General features: G+C 45.3%; 1 long non-coding RNA gene across 1 annotated transcript in view; it reads left to right on the forward strand.

The window, feature by feature from the left end:
- Positions 1-10,777, forward strand: part of LOC111550577 — a 91,250-nt gene that overhangs the window by 16,275 nt on the left and 64,198 nt on the right. The window lies entirely within an intron of this gene.

A 10,777-nucleotide genomic window follows, 5' to 3' on the forward strand; every position in this document is an offset into this window, starting at 1 on the left:
GCCAGGATGGTCTCGAACTCCTGACCTCATGATCTGCCCGCCTCGGCCTCCCAAAGTGCTGGGATTACAGGCTTGAGCCACTACGCTCGGCCACTAATTTTTGTATTTTTAGTAGAGACAGGGTTTCACTGGTTTCACCATGTTGCCCAGCCTGGTCTTGAACTCCTGACCTCAGGTGATCCACCCACTTTGGCCTCCCAAAGTGCTGGGATTACAGGCCTGAGCCACCACTCCTGACCTGAATTTCTTTATTGCCGTGTTTTTTCCTCATGATAATTGTGTCTGCCCTTTATTGACAGCTAGTGCTTGTTCCGGGTGTTGCGCTAAGTGCTTTGCAGGCGTAAGTCATTTCATTTGAATTGCCACACAGTGAGTGGCATGGGGTCAGTGGGCTTTACCTTCATTCTTCAGAGGAAGAAATGGAACTTGCAGCAGGTTGAGTGACTTGGCCAAGAGGTTCTGAAGCTAGAAAGCGACAAATCAAAATTCCCATAGCTTGAGGGGTTTGGGCAATGGCAGTCTTCATCCAATGGGGCTGGATATACAGGGGCAGTGCTAAAATCATGAGGAAATGGAACCTATAGGAAATGGGAATTGAGCAGGACACACACATGCATACGTGTGTGTGCATCTTGATGGCCCTAGACTTCCCATCAGTTAGGGAGCAAGTATGGTGTAGTGGTTTTAGAGAAGTGATTTCCACATTATCTGTGGGAAAGAGTAAGGGCTATTCATTTTATTTGTTTGATTTATTAATAGTGTCCAATAGTTTGTAAACTGATATCTTTGTAAAATACCATAGATAAAAATTACTAGAGGAATGAAGTAAAAAATGATAATAAAATGACATTCATGCATGCTTGCTATGAGCTGACTATGTTGCACCAAAATTTGTATGTTGAAACCTGATCTCCAATGTGACAGTGTTAGGAAGCGGGGCCTGGGGTGGGTGGGGTAATCAGATCATGAGGGTGGAGTCTTTATGAGGGGGATTAGTGCCCTTACAAAAGAGGCTTCAGCAAGATTGCTCCCTTGCACCATCCACCATATAAAGACAAGGTGAGAGGCCACTATCTATGAATCAGGAAGTGGGTCCTCATCAGACAGTGAATCTGCCGACATCTTGATCTTGGACTTCCCAGCCTCTAGAACTATAAGAAATAAATTTCTGTTTTTTAATTTTTTTGAGAGGAAGTCTTGTACCCAGGCTGCAGTGCAGCGGTGAGATTTCAGCGTGCTGCAACCTTGGCCCTCCCAGGTTCAAGCGATTCTCATGCCTCAGTGTCCCAAGTAGCTGGGATTACAGGTATGTGCCACCACGCCTGGCTAATTTTTGTATTTTTGTTGTTGTTGAGATGGAGTCTCGCCTGTGACCCAGGCTGGAGTGCAGTGGCACAATCTCGGTTCACTGCAAGCTCTGCCTCCTGGGTTCACGCCATTCTCCTGCCTCAACCTCCCAAGTAGCTGGGACTACAGGCACCTGCCACCACGCCTGGCTAAATTTTTTTTTGTATTTTTAGTAGAGACAGGGTTTCACTGTGTTAGCCAGGATGGTCCCTATCTCCCAACCTCGTGATCCACCCGCCTCAACCTCCCAAAGTGCTGGGATTACAGGTGTGAGTCACTGCACCTGGCCTAATTTTTGTATTTTTAGTAGAGATGAGGTTTCACTATGTTGGCCAGGCTGATCTTGAACTCTTGACCTCAAGTATCTGCCTGCCTCAGCCTCCCAAAGTGCTGGGATTACAAGCATGAGCCAACAAATTTCTGTTTTTTATGAGCCACCCAGTTTATGTTTTGTTAGAGCAATCGGAATGGACTAAGAGAAAGCCTCAGTTGTTTGTTGTTACTATTTTCTAGATTTAACAGGCACAAAATAATTGCCAAATTGTTACAAGATTTCTAGAGACTTATTCCCAATTTCTTTTCTTCTTTCAATGTAGACAGGTAGCAAACAGTTGGTGGATTGATAGAGGTGCTCCTATTCCATTTTCTTTTTTCTTTTTCTTTTTTTTTTTTTTTTTGTGAGATGGAGTCTTGCTTTGATGCCCAGGCTGGAGTTCAATGGTGTGATCTCAGCTCATCTCAACCTCCGCCTCCCAGGTTCAAGCAATTCTCCTTCCTCAGCCTCCCGTGTAGCTGGGACTACAGGCACCTGCCACCATGCCTGGCTAATTTTTTGTATTTTTAGTAGAGATGGGGTTTCACCATGTTGCCCAGGCTGGTCTTGAACTTCTGACCTCAGTTGATTCACCCATCTTGGCCTCCCAAAGTGCTGGGATTACAGGCGTGAGCCGCTGTGCCCGGCCTCCTATTCCATTTTCTAGCACTGAGTCGGACTGGGTGTTGCTTCTCCAAGTATGGCCCTCTAATTGGCAGCATGAGCCTCACCTGGAAGCATGTAGAATATGCAGGATATCAGGCCCTGCCAACAACTCATGAAAAACAGAATCTGCATTTTAAGAAGGCCTCCAGGTGATTTTTGTTGTGTGTATCAATGCTTAAGAAGCCCTAATTTACAGCATTGACTCTGAGGTTGAACAACCTGTTTTAATCTTGATCTTTCTCTTATTTGTGTGTGACCTCGGGCAATATCACTTGACCTCTCTGTGCTTCAGTCTCTAGTTTATTTATGTATGTATTTATTTATTTTTTGACATAATTTCTCTCTGTTGCCCAGACTGGAATGCAGTGGCACAATCTTGGCTCACTGCAACCTCTACCTCCCAGGTTCAAACGATTCTCCTGCCTCAGCCTCCCAAGTAGATGGGATTACAGACACGCACCACCACGCCTGGCTAAATTTTGTACTTTTAATAGAGTGGGGGTTTCACCATGTTGGCCAGGCTGGTCTTGAACTCCTGACCTCAAGTGATCCACCTGCCTCAGCTTCCCAAAGTGTTGGAAATACAGGTATGAGCCACCACGCCCGACCCAGTCCCTAGTTTTATCAGCACTCACCTCTCTGGGCTATTATGAGCTTTTCAGGTAATGGACCTGGAGGGTTGAAGCCAGTTGAGACTGCTCTTATGGGTCCGGCACATAGTAATGGCTCAATCACTATTGTTGTTGTTAATGATTTTTTTAAAAAAATAGTATTATCCTTAAGCCACTCTTGTTGTCTTTGAGACCCAGGCATCCAGGCCAATGATGTTTACTTTGGTGGTTAAATTATCTGTTAGTTTTCTGGAAGGTTTCCCTTTTCCCTGCCTAAACCCCATCATTTAGCACTGGGGCTACTGAGGCCATTTAAAACTCTCTTGGACAGGTTTCTTACCCCACTTGGGATCATCTATTTGTGCTAACCATCCTGAATGGGGTAAGTCTACAAGAGGCCCCGAAAGGTGATACATTCTGGTTTTCCAGGCTGTCCAGGGCAGAGGTTCCCTGGCTCATTGGACCATTTTGGCAGATGGAACCGTTGCAGGTCAGCTGGGAGAGAGACACATACCTGGGTGGGGTTTCTGTAGCTGCAGTGATTCTGCCTGCTTCCTACTTTCTTCCACCATCTCCACAGATGAAAACCAGTGTGTCCTCTAGTGAGACGGACAATTCTGTGAGCCCAGAGCCAGGAAAAGGCAGCAAACAAAAGTGAACAGTCACCCAAGTAGAGTTTGCAGGAGATTTACACAGAAATCTACCCACAGACACAGAGCTGCTGGATTTTAACAAGGGCTGCATAATTTGTTCTTGTGTGCTAAGATGAGGGTAAACAAATTTCATGCTGGCATGTAAGCCCCTAACTGCAGAAGTCAGGAAAGATTCCCTGCCCTGTTGCTGAATTGCTGGCTTGGCAAATTATCCTCAGCGGTGTATTTCTTGGAGACTTCATCTAGAGGTCATGCGAGGGCCCAAGAGTGAAAGGTGGAGGGAAGTGCCTGCGTGCAGAGGAGGGGGGCTCTTGCGTTCCTGTGCACATGGAAGCTCAGAAATGGAACTGGTCATGGCCCTGATTATGGTATTTGGAGAATCCCAGAGAAAAGCTGGGTCACTTCTGAGAGAAGCCAGGCAGCAAGTAACTGTGTGATGCCTGGGCATGATTGAGAAAATATGCCGGGAAATGGAGGTTCCCATTTCAGCCCACACTTGACCTTGGTCCCACAGTCACACCCACTCTGGACCTGGCTCTGCTGCATATATTGTTAATAGCAGATGGTTAAGCGCTCTATGTTTCCATAGTTTCTCCTCACACCTGCACAGAAAAAGTACTTACTGCGCCACTGGAACTGGCTTGTTCTGTCTCCTCTGTCACAACTTCTACCTCCAGGGGACAAAGGCAATCATATCTTGATAATCTTTGTATCACCTATGTCTAAGCATACTCTATAGGTGCTAATAATGTTTACAGAAATAAGAAAGAGGCCAGAACCTGAGGGTGAGCCTATTTTAGAAATAAAAAATGCAGTGTAAATTTTGGAAAATTATTATTATCCAATAAAATATCCTATGTGGTGTTTTGCATATATTTTCTATAATCCTAATTGTTCTATAATGTATTATTATCCACACTTTACAGATATTGAGAACTGAGGCTGCAGAAATAAGAAACCCAACCAAGAAAACACATCTTCTATGTAGAGGAACCGGGATACAATCCTGTGACCGTTAGTCACCCAATCCCAGGTCACCCAAGCTGAAGCAAGAGTCCTCATTCCGGCATATATTGCCATCCATATTCTTTTTGGTTCTCTGCCAAGTCCATGCCTAGGTACCATTTCACCCATTTGTAAAATATGGGGGGATTTAGTGTATGGTCCCATAGGCTGCTTGATAATGGGTGTCAGAAGTGCAGGAGGAGGAAGCATGCAGCCAGGGAGACTGGGCTTCAAGGCTTGAGCCAAGGCCAGTGTGAGTCCCCCATCAATTAAATGTTGCTGCATAGACTTGGGCAGAAGGGAAGCAAATGGGGAGCCAGTCACCAATGCAAGGGACTTCCAGAGGCCTAGGGACTAGAAGCCCCATCTAGGAATTTTTTTTTTTTAAGATGGAGTTTCACTCTTGTTGCCCAGGCTTGAGTGCAATGATGCAATCTCGGCTCCACCTCCCAGGTTCTAGCAATTCTCCTGCCTCAGCCTTCCCAGTAGCTGTGAATACAGGCATGTGCCACCATACCCAGCTAATTTTGTATTTTGGGTAGAGACGGGATTTCTCCATGTTGGTCAGTCTGGTCTCAAACTCCTGACCTCAGGTGATCTGCCCGCCTCAGCCTTCCAAAGTGCTGAGATTACAGGTGTGAACCACTGTGCCCGACCCCATCTAGGATTCTTGAATGACCAGGCCAGTGGGATGGAGAATACATTGATCCCCAAAGATGGGTGTGGTCAATTTGTGTTCGCAGTAAGGCAGACATGTGCGTGTATGACTTGCATGCACGCACAGAGACACAGAAACCATGATCAAGGGAGCATTTGTGTGTAGCCAGAGGCACAGGACAAGATCCTTTTATTTTGCAGATAATGTCATTAGAACACTCAGGCTTCCTCAGTGTAGGACTTTTCAGGTTATTAAGGTCTCTTATTAATCAGCCTCCCTCTGTCCCGTTGCTTTCCATATTCTTGGTGCAGATAGCATAGATAATAATATATTAATTACATTTTGTGGAAAACAGTGAGAGAAATATATCCTATATACTATATATATTTGTATATATATTCATGCTTTTTTCCTCTTGATTCTTGTATATACTCTATAGTCTATTTCTAGAAGTTTATGTGAGCGTGGTTGCCTCTGGGTAGGGATTTAAGTTTCAGAGGTAGGAAAGAGAATAACTTTGTACAACATCCTCTTGTATCGTATTTGAATCTTTTAATCATGGGTATGGATTCCTTATTCAAAATGATAAACTAAAAAAGTAGCAAACCATGTCAAATATCCATCTTATAGATGGATGTTTCTGAATTGCGTCCTCTCCACGAATAATTGTTTCTGAATGTGATTAACTCTGAGTGTGTGTATGATATGGTTAAAGGCTGTTTTCTCACTTAATGGAAAGAAGTGGACTGACAGAAAACCTCTGGAGGTAAAGAGGATAGAGGTGCTCAAGAGGTAGGCAGTTCCTCCAATCCAAGCCAAAAAGGGCCATACCAACTACTAGGGAGTGACGCCTGCCAATAATTTCAGCAAATCAGCTACTAAGCTATGAAGAGCTGTGCTCTTCATGTTGACACTTGGCTGAAGTTGCAGTATCTAAGAGTATTGAGAGATTTGAACCGGACTCAGGTAACCGATTTTTTATTTATTATTATTATTTATTTATTTTTGAGACAGAGTTTCGCTTTTGTCACCCAGGCTGGAGTGCAATGGCACGATCTTGACTCACTGCAACCTCTGCCTCCCGGGTTCAAACCATTCTCCTGCCTCAGCCTCCCAAGTAGCTGGGTTTACAGGCGCACGCCACCACGCCTGGCTAATTTTTTGTATTTTTAGTAGAGATGGGGTTTCACCATGTTGGCCAGGTTGGTCTCGAACTCCTGACCTTATGACTGCCCGCTTCAGCCTCCCAAAGTGCTGGTATTACAGGTATGAGCCACCGTGCCTGGCCTTGCTTGAGTTTTAGTAAAATACTTTTAAAAAGTATCCATGTATCTCACTTATTTTAAAGAGAAAGAGGGTAATAACTTTGTGTCTGTGCATGAGCTGGAAAGAATGGGGGATTTGGTGTACTTTACAGTATGGCATGCAGGGGTGATCACAGAATTCGCCAATGGAAAGACCAAATCATTAGTCACAAGTCTTCTAGTCACAGGGACAGAAATCTATCTCAAGTCATTTCTTTTCAGATTGTATTTGGCTGTGTGCAAGACTCCTCCCGCACTCCCCAAACACACACACTTTCTTTATGAGACAGGGTCTGGAGTGCAGTGGGGCGATCTCAGCTCACTGCAGCCTCTGCTTCATGGACTCAAGCGATCCTTCCCTCAGCTTCCGAGTAGCTGGTCCTACAGGCATGTGCCACCAAGCCCAGCTAACTTTTTGTATTTTTTTGGAGAGACAGGGTTTCACCATGTTGTCCAGGCTGGTCTCGAACTCCTGGGCTCAAGCAATCCTCTGGCCTTGGTCTCCCAAAGTGCTGGTATTACAGGCATAAGCCAATGTGCCCAGCCAGAAACCCACATTAAAGAGGTGTCTTGTAACCAAGTTTCTGTTGTTCTTGTACATTTCTGGAGTAAGATGGTCACTGCATTGTTTTGTTGAGGGGCATTGCTTTAGCAGCTCAATATCAGATCTGACATCTCTGTAATTCTTTAAAAATTTTCTTTTTTGGGCCGGGTATGGTGGCTCAAGCCTGTAATCCCAGCACTTGGGGAGGCTGAGGCGTGTGGATCACGAGGTCAGGAGTTCGAGACCAGCCTGACCAATGTGGTGAAACCCTGTCTCTACTAAATATACAAAAATTAGCCAGGTGTGGTGGTGCGCACCTGTAATCCCAGCTACTCAAGTGGCTGAAGCAGGAGAATCGCCTGAACCTGGAAGGTGGAGGTTGCAGTGAGCTGAGATTGCGCCACTGCACTCCAGCCTAGGTGACAGAGAGAGACTTCATCTCAAAAAAGAAAAGAAAGAAAAAAAATTCTTTTATACTCCCATTCTGAAAATAGCTGCTGTGGCTCCAGGCATCACCTCTGTGTTCTAGTAAAGAAGGTAGAAAGTGAAAAGAGTGTGTTCCATTTTATCAATTTGTAGCTTTTTGTAGCTCTTTATAGCTTCAACTGTGTCATATAAACATATCCAGCAGCAAGGAAAATGGACATTTTCCTTGTACTCCAAACTCCAAAGAAATACAAGGAGTATTTACTTCTGTAAATTGCCTCCCTACACAAAATTGGGATTTTGTTGTCAAGGGAGAAATGACTGGATATGAGGAATGCCCTTAATGATCTTGCTTTATTCAGCATCATGGGCAAATAAATGCCTTCACGAAAAAGATAAGAATGAATGGCTTTAAGGAAGTTATTTGAGTTAGCGTTTCCTGCATAACAAGCCATTCCAAATGTGGTGACTTTTTACATTTAAAGTTTAAACAAACATCAATTTGTTTATGAAAGCGTGGATTGGCAGCTTGGACTGCACTCCTCTGGGAGACTTATCTCTGCTCCCTTTAGTGTCAACTGGGCTTTGTGTTATATCTGTGACTTCAGCCAGGTGGTGGGGATAGTTGGAGTGGTTAGGATATCTGGGCTTTCTTTCTACATGGTTTCTTCTCCTGTAGTCACCTTCTTCACATGATGGCAGAAAGGTCTCCTATTGTTGAGTAACAAATGACTCCAAAACTTGATGAATAAGCTGCCACCATTTTATTTGCTCAAAACTCTGTGGGTCATCATTTTGGGTGAAGCTCAGTTTGATGGTTCTTCTTCTGGGCTCTCCTGGTGTCTTCCATGTGGTTTAACTGAGGCTGAATGGTCTATGATGCTCTTGCTGGCCGTGGTCCACTGATGTCTGGCAGTCGGTGCTGGGTATTGGCTGGGCCACCTGATGCCAGCAGGCTAGCCCGGGCTTCTTCACGTGGTGAAGAGGTTTGAACAGCAGCAAGAGAAAAGGTAAGTTTCAATGTCTAAGTGCTTTTCCAGCCTCTACTTGCATCCTATTTGCTGATGTCCCACTGGCCCAAGCAAGCCACACGGTCAAGCCCAGAATCAATGTGGGAGGGGACTATGCAAGGTGGCATCTACAAGGAGACCTACTCTCTTGGGGACCATTATTCTACCAATCCACCACATAAGCCTCAAATCAATGACTTGAATGTCTACAGGGATCTCCTTATCTTGTCATTGCTTTTCTCTGCAAGTCCTCTTCATTCCTTTAGATACACCCCTCTCCCCAGGGTAGTAACCACAGCTGCCCTTAGCTCTAGAAATCCCTTTCTCAGCTTCCCACTTGGGTGCTGGGAAGCACACTGACTAGCCTGACGTGGTCTGACGCCTGTCCTGAGGCTAAGTAATCGGGATACTATTATCGCCAATTTTCACTGTAACTACAATGTTTGGATGGGCTTGTAGAAGGAACAGTGTTGGAGCCACCATCCTAAAAATGAGGTGATGCCCCTGGAATAACAAAGACAGACTGGCCAGACAAGACTAACAGGTGGAGTTAGGGACTATTTGAACAGGAAACTTCACAGACTGTATTTCTGGAGGTTTTTGTTTTGTTAGTTGGTTGAAAGAATCTGGTTTTAATAAGAATTTAAGCAGTTTAAATTCAATTTCTATCATTTTCCAAAACATTACCTTATTAAACAAAGCTATACATTTTACTTATTTAATTATTTTGGAAAAATAATTAAATCAGACTAGCATCTGATGCTGGCCCCAATAGGAAACCGAGCTGGGTGTTCTTTGTGGCAAATACACAATACTGATTGCGTTACTGTCTCATTCTCCCTTTCCTGAAACTGTGCTGGGAAGACAGAATGGAAAAAGGCATTAATTGGCATTAATTGGCACATCAATCAAGGCCTGAACTGGCACATCAGTCACATCAGGGAGGGTCTGTTTCTTCCTCCAATCCTGTTAGAAGTTTAAGAGCATGCGAAGGATGTTCCACCTTGTGCTCTGTGGATATGTGGGATTTGTGGCAAGCAGAAATGTCTGGGATGGCCTCGGCCACAGGGCCTCTGCTGCAACTCACTGAGGTTCCCCAGCACGGACAGTGTCAGGGCCCACTTTTGCCTTAATTTAACTGGGATGAAGGAAAGTAAAGAGAGAATGCCTGAGAGTGAAGGAATGCTGGCCTTGGGGAAGGTGATCCAATTCCATAAATAGCAGAGATTCCTGAAAGGCTTTGAGGCAGGCTCTGAGAGGTAGCCATGGCGATGCTATGCCTCGTGGCTCCCTGCTGCCAGAGAGAGGCTGCTTGCTGTCTCTTCCCAGGGGCCTGTGCTGGCGTGCCTGGGCTTATTTCAGAAACTCTCCTAGATACAGCGACTGCTCAGAAGCACACCCTTAATTGGTGGAGCCGGCTCTTTGCCTTGGTGCCCTGCAGCATTTCACTGGCACTTTTCTGCCCAGCAAACACTTGCCAGTAATTGTGGGGCCACCACTGTTAGTTAACAGGCTGTGGTTTGCCTTCAAGGGGTTAGTGAGTTGTTCTTGGGTTCTTTGATGACAATTAGGGTGTATTTATCAGCAGGATGGCTGAGGGGTCTTGTCTGGGACTTTGGAAGATTAAGGCAATCTGACTTCACCTATTCCCAATTCAGAATTCTGGCTTCCTCCTCCCTACACAACTGGGGCTTGCATCCCTACTGGTCCTCAGTGGTGTCTTGGGGACCTGGGAAGAGGAAAGTGGAATCTGAGATGTGTCTGTGGGTGCAAAAGTAAGTGGATGGATTAGGACAGCACTCCTACTTCAACTGGCATACTAGCATCCCTGGTTTTTTTTTTTTTTTTTTTTTTTTTTCGGAGATGGAGTCTTGCTCTGTCACCCAGTCTGGAGTGTAGTAGCACTACCTCAGTTCACTGCAACCTCTGCCTCCAGGTTCAAGTGAATCTTGTGCCTCACCCTCACAAGTAGCTGGGACTACAGGCATGCGCTACCACATCCAGCTAATTTTTGCATTTTTAGTAAAGACGGGGTTTTGCCATGTTGGCCTTTGCTAGTCTTGAACTTCTGGCCTCAGGTGATCTACCCACCTCGGCCTCCCAAAGCGCTGGGATTACAGGCACGAGCCACCATGCCCAGCCCGGCATGCCTCTGAGAGACAGGACTAGCTAGATTTCCTAGGCCAACTAAGAATCCCTAAGCCTAGCTGGGAAGGTGACCACATCCACCTTTAAACATG

Source organism: Piliocolobus tephrosceles, chromosome 7, assembly GCF_002776525.5.
Source record: "Piliocolobus tephrosceles isolate RC106 chromosome 7, ASM277652v3, whole genome shotgun sequence".
Classification (NCBI taxonomy): domain Eukaryota; kingdom Metazoa; phylum Chordata; class Mammalia; order Primates; family Cercopithecidae; genus Piliocolobus; species Piliocolobus tephrosceles.